This window comes from Poecilia reticulata, linkage group LG19 (genome assembly GCF_000633615.1).
Source record: "Poecilia reticulata strain Guanapo linkage group LG19, Guppy_female_1.0+MT, whole genome shotgun sequence".
In the NCBI taxonomy this organism is placed as follows: Eukaryota; Metazoa; Chordata; class Actinopteri; order Cyprinodontiformes; family Poeciliidae; genus Poecilia; species Poecilia reticulata.
The window spans coordinates 21,181,479-21,200,566 of NC_024349.1; the positions used below are offsets into that span (position 1 = coordinate 21,181,479).

The 19,088-nt window shown below is 39.8% G+C and overlaps 1 protein-coding gene across 5 annotated transcripts in view; it reads left to right on the top strand.

The window, feature by feature from the left end:
* The window catches only part of myocd (myocardin), a 73,856-nt gene that overhangs the window by 28,843 nt on the left and 25,925 nt on the right, over window positions 1-19,088 (top strand). The window lies entirely within an intron of this gene.

The following is a 19,088-nucleotide window of genomic DNA, read 5'->3' on the forward strand; positions in this document are numbered from 1 at the left end:
TAGTAATATTTGATCTATATTCAAGAAATACTTACTTAAAACAAGCTCCTGTGTCTTGCTAACAAGCTAATAGCAATATGACAAAACCTGGTAGTTTTGTCATATTTCAAGTGTGTAAAGAGATTTTTATAAACTAGACAGACGTACTTGGTAAGATTTTGTGTTATTGCAGTTTTTTCACCAGCCTCTATCTGGGAGTGACAGCCTAGCGGAAATTTAAAATTACTCCATATGTCTATGCATTCCTTTTGTGAGCGCGTTATCATTTCTGACCCAACATCAGTACAGATTTTGGTTATTTTTGCGGATTAATAAATTAATAATTGGATATCAGAAGGCGATTAATAGATTTTTTTTTTTTTTTTAAAGAAATTTGAACGAGGTGAAGCTAAGCTATGCCTCTTGAGGAGTTCTGGGTAGAACATATTTAGTTTTTTTTTTTTTCCATCTTACATAAAAAAAGTCTGCAGTCTTTGGGCAATTTTGGTGAAATTATAGCTGTGAATAGCGATTGGCCTATTTTTATTTTATTTTTTTAGTCAGTATCGATGCACTCCAGTTAATTAACCGATTACTGAATTAGATTATTACGATAATAGATTCATCACGATTATTCCGATTTAATCGCTATGGTTAGATATCCAAGATGGATATCTAACCATAGATATGGTCTCGTACCATTTCTCTGTTTCCTTGCAGCATTTTTTTAACCTGCCGTAATGTTTATAAATGGAAATATGCGAAACTGCAGAGGGCAGATTTTCTCTCTTACATTTCTTTCAGGCACAAAAACGTCAGATCCTGAAAATATCACATTAAAGCCTTTCTTTTTGGTTTTTATTGCCCTCTGCAAACTCACCAATAACCCAAATAATGAACACATGAACAAAAAAGAGCGAGTGCAACAAGTCCTGCTTCTAATAACTGCGATAGCAGTCGTGTGTCAAGGTGTGCAACGCGAGCAAGACGAGGGTTGCATGCAAGGTGAAATCATTCTCAGCTCTGCCCCGCCTCGCCCTCCCTTACATCCTCATGTTGTAAATAAAAAAAGAGAAAAACTGAAGAATTCATTTTATGGTTTTTACTAGTCAGCAACCCAGGTATGCATTTGTCAAAGTAGGAAGAAAGTTAGAACCATATGTTAATTTGAATCGGAGGCACCTGGTTGTTATTACGGCTGGATGACAGAAACACACACCGAGCCGCATTCTTGGAGATCGCAGTGCAGTCTACAACGAGCGTATTCGAATAATAATAATAATAAAAACAAAGATATCTTGAGGCTTCGCTTGAAATCGACTGATTGACAGACTTACTGAGAGCTCATAAAGCTGCGATCAGGTCCTAGAATCTCCAGATAAAAAGCTCAAGTTCTACAAATTAGTCTGCAATTTGCTTTACTGCTTCCCTCTCAGTATGTGGGCTCGTTCGAACGGAGAGTTCTTTCTCGACTCTCAGGTGTTGTTTTGTTTTTTTTTCTCTTTCCTAGTCAAATCTCAAACAGGTGTTAGAAATAAAACTTGGAGAAACGGTATTTTGTCGTCAGCTTTCTACCAAGACTTATTCTGCGAGTCTAAACAATGCGGTGAAGAAGCACGACTACGGCAATAAATTAAGGTTGAAGGACAACAAAGCCACAAATTGTCCGGAAAAATGTTCTTGGCGGAGATGAATAGAAATGATAAATAATTTCTTAAGTGATCAAGCAAACTAACTTCATAAAAAAACAAAGGAGGCTCTAAGAAAGGCCTCTGCCATGGTAAATTACTCTGCAGTAATGCGTTTGGCTTGTGCATGCCAGTGTTGGATGTGGACACCGCTTTACTATTCCAAAACTCATCTTGAATTGTTCAAAAAAATTTGACAAGAAAAGCACACAAGCAGCATAGACTTTAAAGTTTAATCCTGGTGACTTAGGTTTATTTAATGCCCTGAGAGCAAGAACTCTGAGCTAGAATCTGATTAAAAGTGGAGGGAAACAAACCAATTTTTTGTGGACTCTTTCTAGATCTATGCAACATTATTTTAGAGACTACTATTCTACACATTTTGCACTCTATACATATATATATATAGATAGATGTATGTGTATAGAAAAACATTAAAACAGACATGAAGCAGGAGAAACACACAAGTTTATGAAATCCACTGATAACATGCCAGCGGTTAGCTAGTTACTCATTTTAGTTCTTAAATGGGCAATATTATGGAAAATTTACTCATTTTTAGCTTTACACATCATGTTTTTCTCATCAAAAACATATCTGGAGTGTTGCCTTGATTCTTTCACGCATGTTTGAGAAATCCTTTAATCCCCGCCCTGGAGGTGCAGTTTCCAAGCTTCCGCTTCACAGAGCACCCCTCCTCCACTCAGCTCCTGCAGACTAGCCAGCAGCAATTAGCAAACATCTGATGGAACTGTGCATCTGCTGAGCTCATTACACAAGGCATTTCTCAGTGAAACGCTGGTAAAAACGTTGTTAAGTGGTTAATAGAGGAGCCATGTTGTGATGACTTCCTGAAGGCGGAGTTTCAGAAAGAGCGGGAGCTTCTTAAAGAGACAGAGGTCTAATTTCAAGGCATTAAATTACAAAGTCAAATTTCTTTTAAGTCATATTTGATTGCATTTTTATAACAACTGCAGTTAACATACTTACTTGATTGTTCTATAAAACAGCACTATGAGCCTGCAAAGCACATAATGCCGCCCCTTTAAATGGCTAAATCTACCTCAAATGCTTTTGAAAAGGACTATGTGCATAAAGGAGGTCAGCACGTTAGGCATCTGGCAGAGAAAACAGGGAGCGGGTAAAGTTTCGAGTTTTGTTACAATTTTCAAAAGAAAAAACACAAAATAATACATTTAGTCCTTTTTACTTTGAAAAAACAAGTCACTGTGTGCATGTTACATAGAAAACATGCACAGATAAATGAACATGCTTCAAAGAAGGAAGAAACTAAGAGATTGCAACTTGAACAAAAAAAAAAAGGTTAATAGTCTCATTTTTGTAGATATTTTATCCGTAGATCACTTCAGGTGTTTTCCAAATAAGATAGTTGAATCCATGATTGCTGTTTCTTGGTACTTTATACCAAATTATAGAATTGAATCATGAACAGTACCTTTCGCACCACACCGAGATGGTAAAGCATGTGTTCTTTACAGTTCGGTCTAATTCTGATCATTCTATGTTTATGGAAATCGTTCTTCACAGCATAGAAATTTAATTAAAACGGAGTGGGATCAGGCCGTGGGCACGGTGTTTACTTTGGTTTGATGGAGAAGCTTCTCCATCAAACCTGGTCATAGTTGGCTTTACTGTGAAATTATGACCTGCAAAGACCAGGCTAAAAGAGATTTTGTAAACGATTACAAGGGCGAATAGTGGCATGAAAGTTGTTTATCTGTATCCTCTGATATGTAAAAATATATCTGATCTGACATTATGCCTTTTTATGGAGTCTGTTTGGGGAAAGACGGCCTTTCCTTTTTGAGGCCTGTACTAGTTGGGCTAGAACCGATATATACACTTTCCCAAATGGTCCCTGATTATAACTGCATGTAAAAGGTTTGAAATGGAGGAAATAAGCTAATACATAGCTCCGGTGCTCACTCATCTGCTGTACCGGTGCAGCTCAAGATCACAGAGGGATTAAAAGTCCCCCTGTAGGAGTCCAGACACGTTGCCAGTCCGTTACACAGCCGAAACAGAAAATCTGCAGTTGAGCTAACTTTCCTGTTTTTTGGACTGCAGAAGAAAATCCTGGTGCCTGCTGAAAACCAGCGCGTGATTGGGAAACTCTGGATTCAAACCAGCACATTTCTCATCGCGCAGCAACATTACTCAAACTCAGCTAGGCGGGATGGACTGGCATCATCGCCGTCGTGTCAGAAGTCTTAACATTTCTGTTGTACCGATATGTGACACTCTAATATTCTGAGTTTGGATGCTCGTTATTTGTCAGCCATAATCCTCAAAATGTCCAGAAATAAAGTTTAAAACGGTTTGCTCTTTGTTAAGAATCTGAGTTTCACTTTCTGAAATGAGTGACAAAGTATCAATTTTTTTATGACATTCTAATTTTCTGAGTGTATTCAAGTCAAAACAAATGGCGTAGATATAATTGTTTTATATGCTTTATTTAAGCAGCAGTGACAACATTTGAGTGAAAGCAGCTGTGTCCTTTTTCATAAATGTCTACATTCTTGGTGAAAGTGTTCAAATTGTACCACAAGAATCTCACACAACCTCATTCCTGGACCACAGTAGCAAACATTTGGGTAAGCTTTGTATTTATTTTTAATTTTTTTTACTGGATATAAAACAATAAAATCCATCTGCATTGATTAAACACTCACCGCTCATCCTTTCCCTTCAATCTGAAATACAGTAGCGCAGCAGTTGTTCCGCAAGCTCTGCCGTCACTCCCGCTGCGTCAGAGACGTTCTAGCGGTGACCTGTGGGACCTCTGACCTGCAGAGTCTGAGCTAACGGAAAAGCTGTGCAGGGAATTTTCAGACAGCCAACCCCTAAAGTCCGCAAATGTTCTCGTGTCTGACAGACGGCGGTGATAAGAGTCACCAGGCAGCACATTCTCGGAGCTCACAGCATTCTGCAAGGTCGCACGTTTTGTTTATACTTGGACTGTTCCTTTCTCTCCTGCTGAACACTTAGTGTGTCCAGCACTCCTCCAAGTTCAACTCTGAAGCTGTAAGGCCGGCTTTGATTGGGGGCGCCGCTTTGCCCATAGGAAAGGAAAAGTGAAGAGGCTTGACCCGCTGACGCAGACCAAACCAGCCACCCGTCTCCGCTTTCCGGGGTTACTCCTTGTTGCTCAACGCGCCTGCTGCTGTCTGGTTCTGAGAGGATGTTTATTTGACAAATCGCGCCCTCGGACGTGCCGAGAAGCCCAGACATTTCCTAACTGTCAGTCAACCTGACGGAGACTTTAAGTGGACAGTTTACAGGCCTGTGTGAAGTACACAGAGTGAAAGTCCTCCTTGTCAGCAGGGCAACAAGGTGTCTCCTATCCCTGATGAGGTTCGGCATGTCTGGCAATTTGTCTGTGTGTGAGTCTCAGTGAACGGCAGGAAGAGACTTGTGTTCATGTCATAGTTTCGGTGTGTTTGTCCCTTGAACAGAGGCTCTTCTACTAACTCCTTCCAATAACTACACTATCAGAGAACGGGACACGATGTTCTGGTCTTTTTTTTATCATTTCACTTTTGCATCCATCACCATAATGTTTCCTTATCAGAAAACTGTAAAAACATCTTACTTGCAGTACAGAAAATCTTGAACTCTTTAGAAGTAACTGTCATTGTAGACCAGGGACAAATTTCCAAACCATCAACAAGCCAACACTCAGAGGACAGACAGCCACACAACCGACCATAAGTGACGGTTGTCGAATTAATGTTTGAATGTTGCTATGGCAATCAGGTTATCATGCATACAACTCACAGGGATCATCAATGCCCAAATAAACAAAATAAAGACTTTGCTGTGTCTTCATTTGACCGATTAGCTATGACCAACATAGCTAATTATGTCAACGGCTCAGTCTAACCACTCTTGGCTCTGCCCACACATCCAAACCGACTTCCCGACAGAAACTACAGTCCATAAAAAGCCGTTGCAATTAGTAGCACTTCTTTATTAGCTTTCTTCATGTCGTTATAATACTGTCGACTCTCATTGTCAGCAATAAACTTCAGATGGCAGGATCCATTATTTCTTCCGTAAACGATGCGCTTCGGTTTGACTTCAAAGTTCTTCTTCTGCGCATGCGAGTCGTTAGTGGACGTAAACCATTCACACAAAAGTAAATTTGTGATCTGGTTTGATTAGTAATATGAACAATCATGTAAAAAATAAAATAAAAATTGGATTTCAGCAAAAATATGAATTGTACATCAAGCCTGGGACTGATGTGAATTCTGAAACGATGAACCAGATTGATAGAATGAAGGGGAAGTAGATTTTGCATAATTCCAGATTGTGTGTGTAGGATGTGGATTGGGGAAAGTAAGGATGTTTTGCTTGGATGGATCTGAAGCGACTGAGGTCAGCAATAAATATCATAACATAACATGACTAAGCTAACCTTGGAAATATACTTGAGAAATATTCCAGCAGACCGATGACTGGAACAGGACTTTTCAGTATTTGATAATGACGCAACAAAGGCACCGGTTCCCGACTGTGGCTACTAGCCTTTTATGGCCCTACATAATCTCAGTTATTACATTACTAGATGTTGACTAATGCCTCTCTGATTTTCAAAAAAAAAAAATTTACTAAATCTGCAAGGAGTATTTTTGACAGTCATGACTTGAATTATTGACAACAACCATCTTTATGAAAGAATTTGTTTTCTAAGATAATTTAAAAGGCGTTCAAACGATAAGGAAAGAAAATCTCCATTTTCTGGCGCCTTACAGTGTATACATATCTAGATGATACAGGGCCTGGACAAGATATCCAACAGCGTGCTACCAATAAATCGCTTGCAGTCTCTCAGACAGATGAATCATTTCTGTGTAATCAACACTTTTGGAGTGGTTTTCCTCCTTTTCCTACTGTTTACTCCTCCCTTCTTCAGCCTCACATCCCTGCCTTGCTTCCGGCTCGCGTGGAGCCATTGAGTCTTYGCGCCTGCGCTTGTGGCGCTGATCCACAACTCAATGGATGGCCAACCAGTGACATCATGTTTCATCATGGAKATGTGGGAGACAGAAAGTGACACATTTGGTCGCCGTGACACAATAGATGTCTCACCCACTTAAGTTCACACTCCRACTCAGATCTAATTGTAGTCGTGAGTGTGGTGTTTCTGTTGGTATCCCAAAGAGAGTGAGATCTTGAAGGTTTCCATGATTTTTATCGACAATTTCTATAGGTCTAGACCAGTGTTTCCCAAACTTTCTCAGGTCGAGGAACACTTACCACATTTAACAAACACTCACGGACCAAGCAACTTGAACTTACCCCTGAAATAACACATCTTAATATGTACAACCTGAAATGAAAATATAAGTTTCTTTACTCGTTATCTTTGTACCTTTGTTCCTCCGAATATGAAGGGTGGAGCTGTTTTTAAATGTGACCGGCCACAATAAGACCATGAACAAGTMAACTCGGGGAGTTTTAAGTTATTTATGGATTCTGAAAGTGTGGATACTAAGCTTTCCAATGATGGAAATCAAAAATCTTTTTTACTACAAGTGTTGTGTGCACTAAATATTTTAGGGCTATTTGTAATTTAGAAGGATAATAAAAGAAAAGTTGCGCTGGCAAAAGCAAACATTTCTTTCAGACCAACAAAAATAATWATATTTTAAGTGTTAAGATGCAGTTAGTCAGCTGCATCTTAACGTGACGATCTCTGGTATGTATTGTCATAGTGTTCAAAAACAAAMGTTTTGTAACTCACCCTGAGAAACTTTCAGGCTTTCTTTTCAATAACCCGGCTCACATCACGGCTAATAAACCGTTGTTTACGTTCAGTACCTTGTTGGTCCAGGGACCACAGTTTGAGAAAGACTGGTCCAGACTCACTTAGCTAATGGTGAAAGTATAATTGTCATAATTACAGATCTTAATCATTGAGCATGGTAAAATGCGGATGTTAAAGTTGCAGTTCAATAATTTACAGCTTTTTCAACACAAGATATCCATAGACAGCTATCTCTTCAGGCACTGTGGACGCTGTGACCGAACACACTGTGATCATAATGGCAAACAGCAACATTATTTATTCATGTCAGCGTACAATCTCAAACAATAATTTCTGATCCCATAAAAATACCTGCCAAAGCTAGGTGCAAACGGTGCTTTTGCTGTTCATGGTGACACCAGTAAATTATTGGAGAAGTTCAGGTTCTTTGTGCCTCTTCCAAAGCAACTTTGTTACTTTTACTACGCCTGTCAAACAATTTTCATGGTGATTACACTGGAATAAAGGGGGCTCATTTCAGCCTCAGTTAAACTGGCTTGCAAGATTTTGGTTTTGTTACTCTAATATAACCGTGGATGCAGCCTCTGGAATTTTGTTTTCTGCACTATTGCCTCACAGCAACAAGATCTCTAGCGCGAATCTCAGCCCCTGAGACACTTCTTTAACTGCAAAAATATAAAATATTACCAAGTATTTCTACTGCAAATGTCTTAGTACACTTGAAATAAAACAAAACTAACTTAGAAGTAACAATTCAGCAAGAGGTAGGAGCTTTAAGAAAATAATTCTTTATTTTTGATGAGAAAGTACTTAACATTGGCAGATTATTTCACTTATAACAAGACATTTTCCCACATTATGAAATAATCTGCCTAAMGTACCTTTTCATCAAACATTRGCAAGCTCCTACATCTTGCTGAAAGGTTACTTATAAGTTAGTTTTGTTTCATTTCAAGTGTACTGAGAAAGTAGACCAACAATACTTGGTAARATTGTGTGCTCTTGCAATGTTGTGATGTAATTTTCACCAGGTACAGTACAGAATCTGGGCTACATATCCAACATTTTGATGTTTTTCTGATAAGCCATCCCTTTTGCCTTTAGACATGGTCCTACACGTTCAGAACCAAAATGTTTCTGGATCATTGTGGCAAAGTTATCCTTTSATTTTTTTTTCATCYTGCTCCACTTACAGCTGTGCTTTTAGCTAAAACTGTCAGTGCAGAAACCTCACACATAAATGGTCGATGCTTCCTAATCGGTATTAAACAAGGAAATGGTCTCCATCAATCCATCCACTGTCTACACCTGTTAGGATATATTGCCCATTTCAAACGGTCACGGGGRCAACATGGATGACTTGCCCGTCCATCAGAGGGCATATACCAATGGTGGCATTTAACTTTTCCTCTTCAGATGGTTTTTAAAAATGCTRTTTTGTTTCATTTTACTTTTGAACTCAATGTCCCAACGACTTGTCTGTCTTCCAAAGAAGTTGCTTTTCTTGCCCGATCGCTTAAGACAAGCCAGATCGGAACCTGTACGTCGGATTGTTATGGCGTTGATCCTAACTTCAGTTCATAATTCACTTTACAAAGGTGGCCAACTGTCAGCAATTGTTGTATCTACCATCACAGTGTTTTAGTTGTGCCTTCCATTTACCGGCTGGCCCTCCGTGAAGACCACCCACCTTATTTTCCTCTAAGGGTGCTTCCCCTGCCTGAAAAATTGCCATAACCAGTGATGTAAAGACAATGGTGTTCCACAGTTCACACTTCTGTTAAACGGCTCAACAGCATCAGCCTCGCTTTATGTGATTAATCAATCAATCGTGGCAGTATCCAAGCGTGGCAAATCATAAGATTCTCAATGGAGCTGAAGCGCACGCACGCACACACACACACAAGCTAGGAAAAGGACAACAAAAACATACATGTAGCTCCTTTCAGAATCCTGGAACAACATTTGATCATGACCCACTGAGGTTCCCTGTAGCGTTAAAAGCAAGCAGAACCTCGTAGCTGTTGGTGCCCCTTTGTTGATTCAGCTTTTGGTCTGGGGCAAGGAAGAAAGGAGCGTTTGTCCAAAAGAATTACCAATCACGGGAAAAATAATAAAAATGGGCAAAGCACCAAATCAATGGGGCAGAGTGACGATAGCATAATGTCTCACTGACAACTCGCATAAGTCAGGCCTCTCCGCATCCCGCGGAGAGACGATGGAACACACAGCCGTGTGTTTGGTTTGAACGTAGAGTGGCAGAAAATGTCACCCCTGATGAATGCTCCGTAGCGCTGATAAGGCGTACCCCCCTTTGAGAGAACATGCAKACATGACGTGCACACATGGGCAGATAAATGTGCACGCGCACACACACAGATGAAGTTCTAAAAATAAATCTCAAATTCTGAAGGGTCAAGTGGAGTCCAGACCAGCAGATACCAGCTCTGTACTCATGGATTAGTCTGTGGCCTGCGGCAGCCTGTTTCTGCTCTCCATCTGCCAGCGACCTCAACTGCTGTTCCCAGATCAGCTCACACAGCAGCTAAATTTCACTTGTGTTTGTTTTATGTTTTTGTGCGAGAACAGAAATATGACCTTGTGTCCGTATGTTTGCAAACATGTTTTACATTGTCAAACAGACGTCAGTAGGGGAAGTGATGGCTGGCAGGGTTGTGGGGACGACAAAACCGTTGGAATGGGGTCATTTAGGAAGTGCTAGAGAGACTCTCAAAGTCTCCCCACAGAGGCTGAATACGTAAGAGATTCTTGAAATGAGACAAAACATTGTTAGAATGTTTTTGTTTTAAAAAAAATGCTTGAGTAAATATGTGTCAGTCACACTGATTATGTGAAAGTTTTAAAAATGTTGCAAGCACATAAATGTACATAATTCAACAAATAAATAGGACATCAGATGAAATCTTTATATATCCTTGGCTCAAATCATAATAATTCATGTAAAAACAATCAGGCAATTTCATGGTCATCTCTAACCATAACCTTCCTGGTGTTTACGGCAGGTCATATGTTCTTGAAAGTTCTCAGGGTTTTTTTTTGCAATTTAAACAATAAAGGCTAAAATGACCACAGTCACAGCTCTGCTTTCAGTTCATGATYGGGTCAAATATGTCAWTKCCTTTTTTCTGAAGTGCAGTCAAGCATGRTTAGAAAAACACTGGCTTGCTTAATTGTACACTGATTGCTAGCACRTAGCCTAGCATGTAGCATAATCCATTTGATATACTTGTCGGATAACTTGGTCTGCAATAGTACCCGGGAAAAATAACTACTGATAARATGATTACATCTTTACCATGGTTCAATCAGCTTGGGACACAGGATGTGCTTTCTGAATTTGGGAGTCAAACACATCTGATCAATAAACTGTCTGAACGTTCTTGCGCGGTTTGCAGTGGCAGGTTTTGGTTTACATGATGTTTGTTTTTTTTAKRKRAAAAGAAACTGAACCACTGGAAAAAGTTTCAGAACTGAYGCATTCTTCAACTTGAATKGAACCAAAGCAATGTAACTCAGGGTCATTGACAATTTTGGACACCCCATTTGTGCCTGAGATTTAACTTCTTGGCTGATATCTTGAGATGCTGGTGCAATKTTTCTATTTTGCTGCAATACTTTTATGTCCTTTCTTCTGTTTTATGAAGTGCACCAGTTAGTTGTTTTGGGTGTCACCAAAACATKAATCTACCAGGCCCGTACTTCATGTAGGTAGTACTGTACCACTTGAGTCATCCTCCAAAGGTGACAATTGTCATTATGGGAAGACGTATCAAGTTAATTTAATCAGATMAAAGACATGTCTCCAAAAACAAAGACCTTTGTCTATGAGCGCATTTGCAAACTGTGATCTAACTTCATTTGTCATAACTTGAGCTCATGACCTGTACAGGACTCGATTTATACTGTGTCGTGACACTCAATGGCCTCTTCAATTTATATTATATAACRCCAATTCACAACGCATATCTCAAGGCACTTTACAAAAAGGTGAATTGAATCTTCACAAGCTCTCTTGCTTTTGCGACAAATTTTGAACCAAATCATGTTGATTTCTGGGWGACGGATCCTGTCTCGGAACATTCCCTTGGTATTTGATAGTTGCATATAATTGTCTAAAGGGACTAAGCCTTTTATACAGTGAATGCAAATATCTGGTTACAAAATCCACTTGAAATGAACATAAAATAAAATGAAGACTGAAAGGGCTGACGGAATATATTCACTCCTGTGTCTGGAATCGGTGACCTAAATCAGACAATGCACTTTATTTTGTCTGTTTTGAACTCACTCAAGTAAGGTGAAACTTGGCACTGATGCAGGTTTCTTTGTGATATCTCCTTTTTAACTGTTCAGCACAAAGACAGACATTAACAAAAACAAGGCCGACTCCRAGTTATTAAATTTCTGATAGTGAGGGTTTAGGAATACCACATAAAGCCAGGGTATAGCTCTTGTTAAAAGGCAGGAGTTAAGAGTTAAGCTGTGGYGATGCAGGCCCGGCTCTGAGCTCARGCCTCACAGAGATGCACCCTCCACCTCCTCTTCCTCCTTTTCCTCCCTGTCCACGCTCCTGTGGCCGCCTGCCAGCGCCTGCAGACTGCACCAGAGGCAAAGCCGATCATCCAAACAGCCACAAAAACACCAAATACTATCTCCCTTTGGCGTTTCATGTTATAGAGACTGCRCAGCTCCCATGCACTCTTGTTGTGCTTTGGGATTCTTCCCAGATTGATTCCAGCAGCAGAGTCTCCCGAGCATGTTGACGTTTCCAACCTGGCGGCAGACATGCGCGGCTCAGACGCCGCCGGGGTCTGAGGCGGGGGATGCAGAGTGAAGGTTACCGAGCCTCGGAGCAGACGTAGATAGACTAGGTTTGGAGGGGGGTGGAAACAAGAAGAAGGGGCTGCTGGCTCGGGCTCGTCTTTCTGTCACTTCTGGTTTGGATTCAACATGCTCCCACTGGAACGTCTTCATTATAAACCGCGGCTCAGAAACTTGAGGGAGAAAAGCTGAACCTGACTCCGCGTCTGGCTCCGTCCGCTTTTCATTCTTCATTTCCCACCCTCCCTCACCTCTTCTTTTCCTGCAACAAAGCAAGTCGGTCCCCTCCAAACTCTTTTTGTGACCATGGCCTTTTTCTTTTTTTTTTTGTTCTTCAGAATTTACTCACTCCGTTTGCATTCCATAGCCTCCAATTTTCTCTGACACATTTTTGTTTTCAGCCAACTTGTGTCGTGAGAAAACCCTTAGTTTACTGATAAGGCTGATTGGGCGTTGATAAAAGTCTCTCTGTTAATCCAAGTGCCATTACCCGACCTCATATCAACACATTTCCCTAAAAAAAAAAAAWCYTYMMMAMMWWRRMMMMWWAWKKWWTYYWAWWMYWAWWWTKKWRRAAAAMYTWAAWWAAWWMYTKKWAWYCCMMMAARGSMAMMRRAWTAAAGGCCGGTGTTTACCTGAGACTGGAGCGGCTCTCTGAGACAGAGCAGCAGTACGAACACTTAGACTGATACAACACAGCTGTTTCAGCGGGGGCCACAGAGGCCACTACGTCTGCTGCCTTAACAAACATCCACACAATGTACCCTCCTAAACACCCCTCACCCCCAACCCATATCCTGTCTACTCCTGACGGCCTCATCTCGTCCTCAAAGAAGCTCTTCAYCGTCAGTCTTATCTCCCGTTCMTCTTCCCTACCAGGGTCTTTATCTGAGATCCCTCATCAGAAGACTATCAGCCTTCAAGTCCAGTTTTTTACAGTGTTGTATACGTTAAGGATCAGGCCATTAATGTAGCAGATTAAATGTTGTTCTGATGTATCCTGAGTTGARCACACCGTTCTTAAACTTCAGCCCCATCCTTATGTAGTTCATATCACCATGTTGGTTATCATATCCACATGAGGCACTGTATGAGAGACCTTTTTATTATTTTTTTATGTAGTACTGAGGTATTCACATAATTACCAAAGGCAACACCAACAGTAGCTGCGTTTCCATTGACCCTATAACTGCGCAAATCAACATTTCAAAATTAATTTATAACAATGCCAATTTGGAAAAAGCTCTAATTTTCCCATAAAAAGTTTTGGCTCTATGATRAGGCGCCTTTTTGTAGGTGTTTGTTTATTTTGGTTTTATCGAAATTGGATTATTTCACAAAACTGCAATGGAAACACTTTTTCTGCATCACACRTGTCACATGATCCTCAACCAGATCTTGCCATTGGTGCAAATCATGAAGAAGACAACAGGAAGTTGAGAGGATGATGGCGCAGCATGTTTTTAATGGCTTATCACTTCAACAAATTGATCACGTGTGATTTTAATTGCTCTTATTTAAACAGAAACTCTCAATTGCAAAATTGCATTACCCCCTCCCCCCCACATTATCTGAATATTGACATTTTTTGCACATTTGTAATGTGCAAAAAATGTCAGGATGAAGCTAGAACTTCAGCTGCAAGTAAATAACTGCACACAATTTCTATTGATGACAAAAAAAGATGTTATATACTGTGTCATTAAATAGATACCAGACCTCAGTAATACTGATTTCTCATCCAGCCATTGAGGGATCAAACTTTTCAATATCCTTGGAACAGCAAAGTGTTCAGTAGGTTTGGTACGGAGGGTCCAACCAATTGTCGAACCTGCAGGCTAGCAGTCTATCTTCTTTCCTGCCCATGGAAAATGGGACTAGATCTTTATCCTCAAAGAATTGAGTGGAGGCTATGGGAGGTCATTTGGCACAAGCTTTTGTTTCAGTACAAGCATTGGATCTTTGGGATGCAAGATGGTCAATTTAAGCAGGGGATATTAGAAATCTGTATATCTAGAGACTAACTGARTTGCTCCAGTGGCGCAAACAGCTTCAACCAGATTCACAACTGGATCACAGTGAAGCTAAGCTTAAAATATTGAAGTAATTGCAACAGAGGATATGCAGTGTTGTAGATTTAATAGCACTAAATACCACAAGGAGACCAAAAAGAAACAAAAATGCATCTCAAGAGTCATGGGTGCATCCAAAGGCTGAAGTCGACATAAGAAATAAGTTGAGAGTAATGTAGTGACTGAGCGATCAGTTGAAATTGATCACCTCATAATTAATCAACGTTGTCAGCACTTCTCATTATTTGAGATAAGATTTCCGAGTCTGGCAGAGAACAGTGTTTTATTTAACCACAAAAGCGCTTTCACTACTGACTCAATAACCAACMCCATGGTCGGCCTGCTTTTGGGATTGAAAAATCTAAACWCACAACATGCGTCGTTTACCTCAGAACAGTTAAGGCGAAGATGAGCCGTCTGTGAGTTCAGACCACATAAAACAGATCCTAAAGGCACATTATGACACAACTCACTTTAAAACTGAGATTTGATTTGTGCTTAGTACTACTGTCAAAATGTTGCACCTGCTTATTAGAAGATGCATAACTCCTTTAATGTACAATGATCAGGCATAACATTATGAAGAACAGCCTAATCGTTCTTTGGTCCCCATTTTACTGCATCCCTCCATTTGACCTTCAAAGGTGAAATGGCACCAAGCAGTTATCAGCAGAGCTTTCAAGTTCCGTAAGATGTGAGGTAGGACCTCTAATTGTTTGCATCCCATAGAATAGAAATAGTCTTTACTTTTCAAGTTGATATAAGCAAGAACATGCATATCCACACAAAAGTAAAACAAAGATAAAAAATAAGAATACGATACTCAAATTTACTAAGTCAAAAAAGACCTACTCTGCCACCAGGTCTAAGGGTATGTTAAGCTACACAACAATCACAGCCCACTTTATCAATAGCAATTGGGAAAGGTCATAGACCATGCATAGTGAAAGAACTGAGGTCTGAAGTCTGAGGAGATGAAAACAAATTGAAAAATGAAAGATCAGTTTGTTGATTTCTGTGGTAAACTCTATAAAGTTTCAAAATAAAGTCCTTTTTTTAAGCATAAGTTGATCTTTGAAGTTTTCTTTAAAGTAATAAAATCTCGCCCCGTCTTCTTCTCGTGAAGTCAGTATCATGTCATGAGACCACTGTCTCATGACATTTACGTATTGCTACACCACTATTTCAAAGTTTATCATTATCATTCATGGCTCGATGAAGGGGTCCAGTGACTGTACCCTTACTTCAACACCCAGCAGTGTGAGCCAGTAAACCTCATCAAATGGCTGAAGGACAGCTGGAGTCCATGGATGAGGTACACTATTTGAGGCATTTACAATATGTGACTGTTCAAGTCAGTAGCAAAAGCTTCCATGTTGTGCTGAGCCATCTTTTACTGGAACTGATAGCAACAGCAACATACTAGTCTTGTCAAGAAAATAGGACGATAAAACATCTCGCCACAGTATATTCAACTGTATACATCTCCTGCTGAGCTCGGACATCATTTTTATGAAATTTTCTGTAGTTTAGCTACTTTTAGCTTCACACATCTGTTCCATCTAAAACAAAAGAAATTATACAGTCATGTTTTGATTTACAAGCCCGCACGGTTTGCCAATAAACACGCACGGTTGCGTTACGCAACACGAGGTTTGAACACGGCGGTCTAGACGAAAACGATTAAGCCATTTGCATCGTCGGCCAATCAACAACTGCCTGACCGTCACGGGTCGCACATCTGCGTGCTAAGCTGTAAATATGGTGTCTAAAGCTGTGCAGTCAGATCTGTCTAATTGGTATACGAGTGTGATCTTTGAGTCTCTTCTGTGGTTTTATCGCAGACGCATGCTGAAAGAYACACACGCACATGTGGCTCCAAACAGTTCAGATGAGACATGTCACATTCGTTGACATGGGGCCCAATTAAAGGGGAGGATTAAGCCGGGGCTGGGTGACCTCCTCAGGAATCTGTTCGAGACACTGTGTGTACACTGTCAAACCTTCCCTTTAAGCACTTTCACCTGCTAATTAAGACACCGGAGTGGCATGTGTGTGCATGCGTGTGTGCACCTGTGTGATTTGTGTGCGTGTGCATCTGTGTGTGCGTGTGTGTGTGTGTTTATGCGCAGAGACAAATTCACTYGCAAATGTCAAGGACAGATTTGCAGACCGAGAAGCTTTAATGTAAATATTTGACTGGAGTATTGTGCGGCTTCTTGGAGCTCGCTCCAGCACACGTCAGACTCGGCACAGACTTACGGCAAACAGATAAGGCATGTCATTTGTTACGTTAAAATATTCCACGTTTCGGTGCGAGCATCTCAGTGGCGCGTGGAGGAGATCATCTGCTCCAAAAGCGGCGCCGTGTCTTACGGTGTGAAGGGATTGAAACGGACAGCGGACAGCTGCGAAGTCGGTTGGTGCCGATCGAAGCTCCAAAGGACCGATTTGTTTTTATGTATTGTAGATCCACATTATACAACTGTCATAATCTGTTTTTGACTAATTAAACTGTCATTTGTATTGCCTCCTTCAAATGTCCACCTGTATAAATGCTGCTGTTCCTTGAAGGCCTTGGAGGTTTGTTAGAGAACATTGGTGAATAAAACATGAAGACCAAGGAATGAAGCCTTTCACGCTTTTCAAAAATGTGTCCTTTGAGGAAAGCCAGGAAAAGCCATGTTTCCAGTTTGTCAGAAGCCCCTGAAGGRAACACCGGAGTTTGTAGAAAAAGGTGCTTTATTTTTATTTTTATATTTTGTTCAGGTAAAGATTTTACTTCCTGAAATACTGCCAGMATTATGTTGAGCAATGAATTTTAAAATGCTGTATTAGTACCTGCATYTGTTATATGAAGTTTATTTTTTTCCAGCATCTTTTGAACAGTTTTGAACCTGCAACAAAATCTCTTTATAAGTGAAAAGTTCTCCCATTTTTACGCATCACAATGCCGTGCGAGTGAGCCGTCGGCTGTTTTACTGCGGTGAAAATCTTTGTTTGCTGATGGTTTGGTAAATACTCCCATTATTTTAGTCTGTTTCACATCATATCTATTTAGCTGTTTAACAGTTTAACATATAAAGAGTTTATAGCTGCAGCAATCTTGTTACTAAAATCTCAGTCGTTGCTGCTGATGTCTAAACAATACCAGACATGAGATATATATGTGAACATTATGTCAATGAATGCATATGGAATCARTCACACTAGTAAATGTGCAATCCAAAAAATTTTTTTTAAATAAACAATAAAAAATAAACGGTGTCATCACACAAATGAAGATGCCTTATTTTATTTGAAATCATCTTCAGACAACTATAAGGATGTTATTATAAAACTACATTATCTTTGTTGATCATGTATGTTCTGTGGTGAGGTTTAGTTGTATTACAAGTTTTCAACTTTAAAGGATAAAATCTAATGACTTTCATTGACTTGAAGTGAATATCTCAAAGTGCAATTACTTTTTAATGGTAGTGCAAAAATATGAAAGAAATCAGCAATATTTAAGCATTTTATGAATGTAATTAAYTTGTTTATTTGCTCAACGGGTTTTTGTAGATTTATCGGTCAGAGAATTGACCCTTGGAATAAAGTACCACCCAAAAGTAATGATCTTTTTAAGTATTTTTTATAATATGACAAACCAAGAAAAAATAATCTATAACTGTACAGAGGAAAGGAAATATGTGGTTTAAAATATTTTGTAGAGACTCCTTTAGCTGCAAGTCTTTAATGAAGTAGAGTAGGTCTATGAGCTTAGCACATCTAAAGATTTTTGCCTATTTGATAGCTGCAACTCACTCAGACTGAATTGACTGTCAGTTTTCAACTCTTACCATAGATTTGCATTGAAATTAGGTCTGGACTTTGACTGGACCATTCAAACATATTATTATGCTCTGACCTAAATCATTCCAATGTAGCTCAGGCTGAATGTCAGAGAACTGTATTTATCTCCATCCCACCAAATCTGACCAGCTTCCTTGTTCCCACAGTACAAACCTCTCAGCATCTTTTGTTTCAGTGTGGAAATGGTGTTTTCAGAGTGATGTTCTGTCATGGTTCTTTTGATACACATTRCATTTTACAGGTAGGTCAGAAAGTAACACTTTGGTCTCTTGACAAGAGAATTCCCCCCCATGTTTGCCCCAAATGGCTTGAGGTCGACTTTCTATAAACAATAACTTTCACAACCTATAGCTCTCCTTCCGCCACTGCTGTGTTGAGGTGAACTATGAAAGTAGTTCACCTCAACTACTTTCATGGTTCATGAAAGTAGTTTTTCTTTAGGGGGTATCAACGTAAAGAGGAAATTTGTGGTAGAAATTTTAAAACAATGTACCCCTTTTTTTTTCTTTTTTTTTTCCAATTGTTGGTTCATAACAAAAAGTCCCTATCAGATTAGGTGGAGGAGCTGGAAAATATTACACTCAAGAAACAAAGTTCAGAGCTTAGTTCCTTTGGACAAATATCTAGTTGGTGTGTGGAAACTGGAGGAGGGGTCCACCAAATATGGGTAGATGACATTTACCGTCTGATCTGGCTGCAGGACAACATTCTGTTCTGTTGTTATGCTGGGCAACAACAAAAAGACAAGCATGTTTCACAGTATGAAGATTTTGAAGATTTTATGTGTCGGACCTTCTTTGCTTTGCAACAACGCGGCGACTGTCAAAYGGACCAAAGGTTCCAAACTCATCTTCGTTG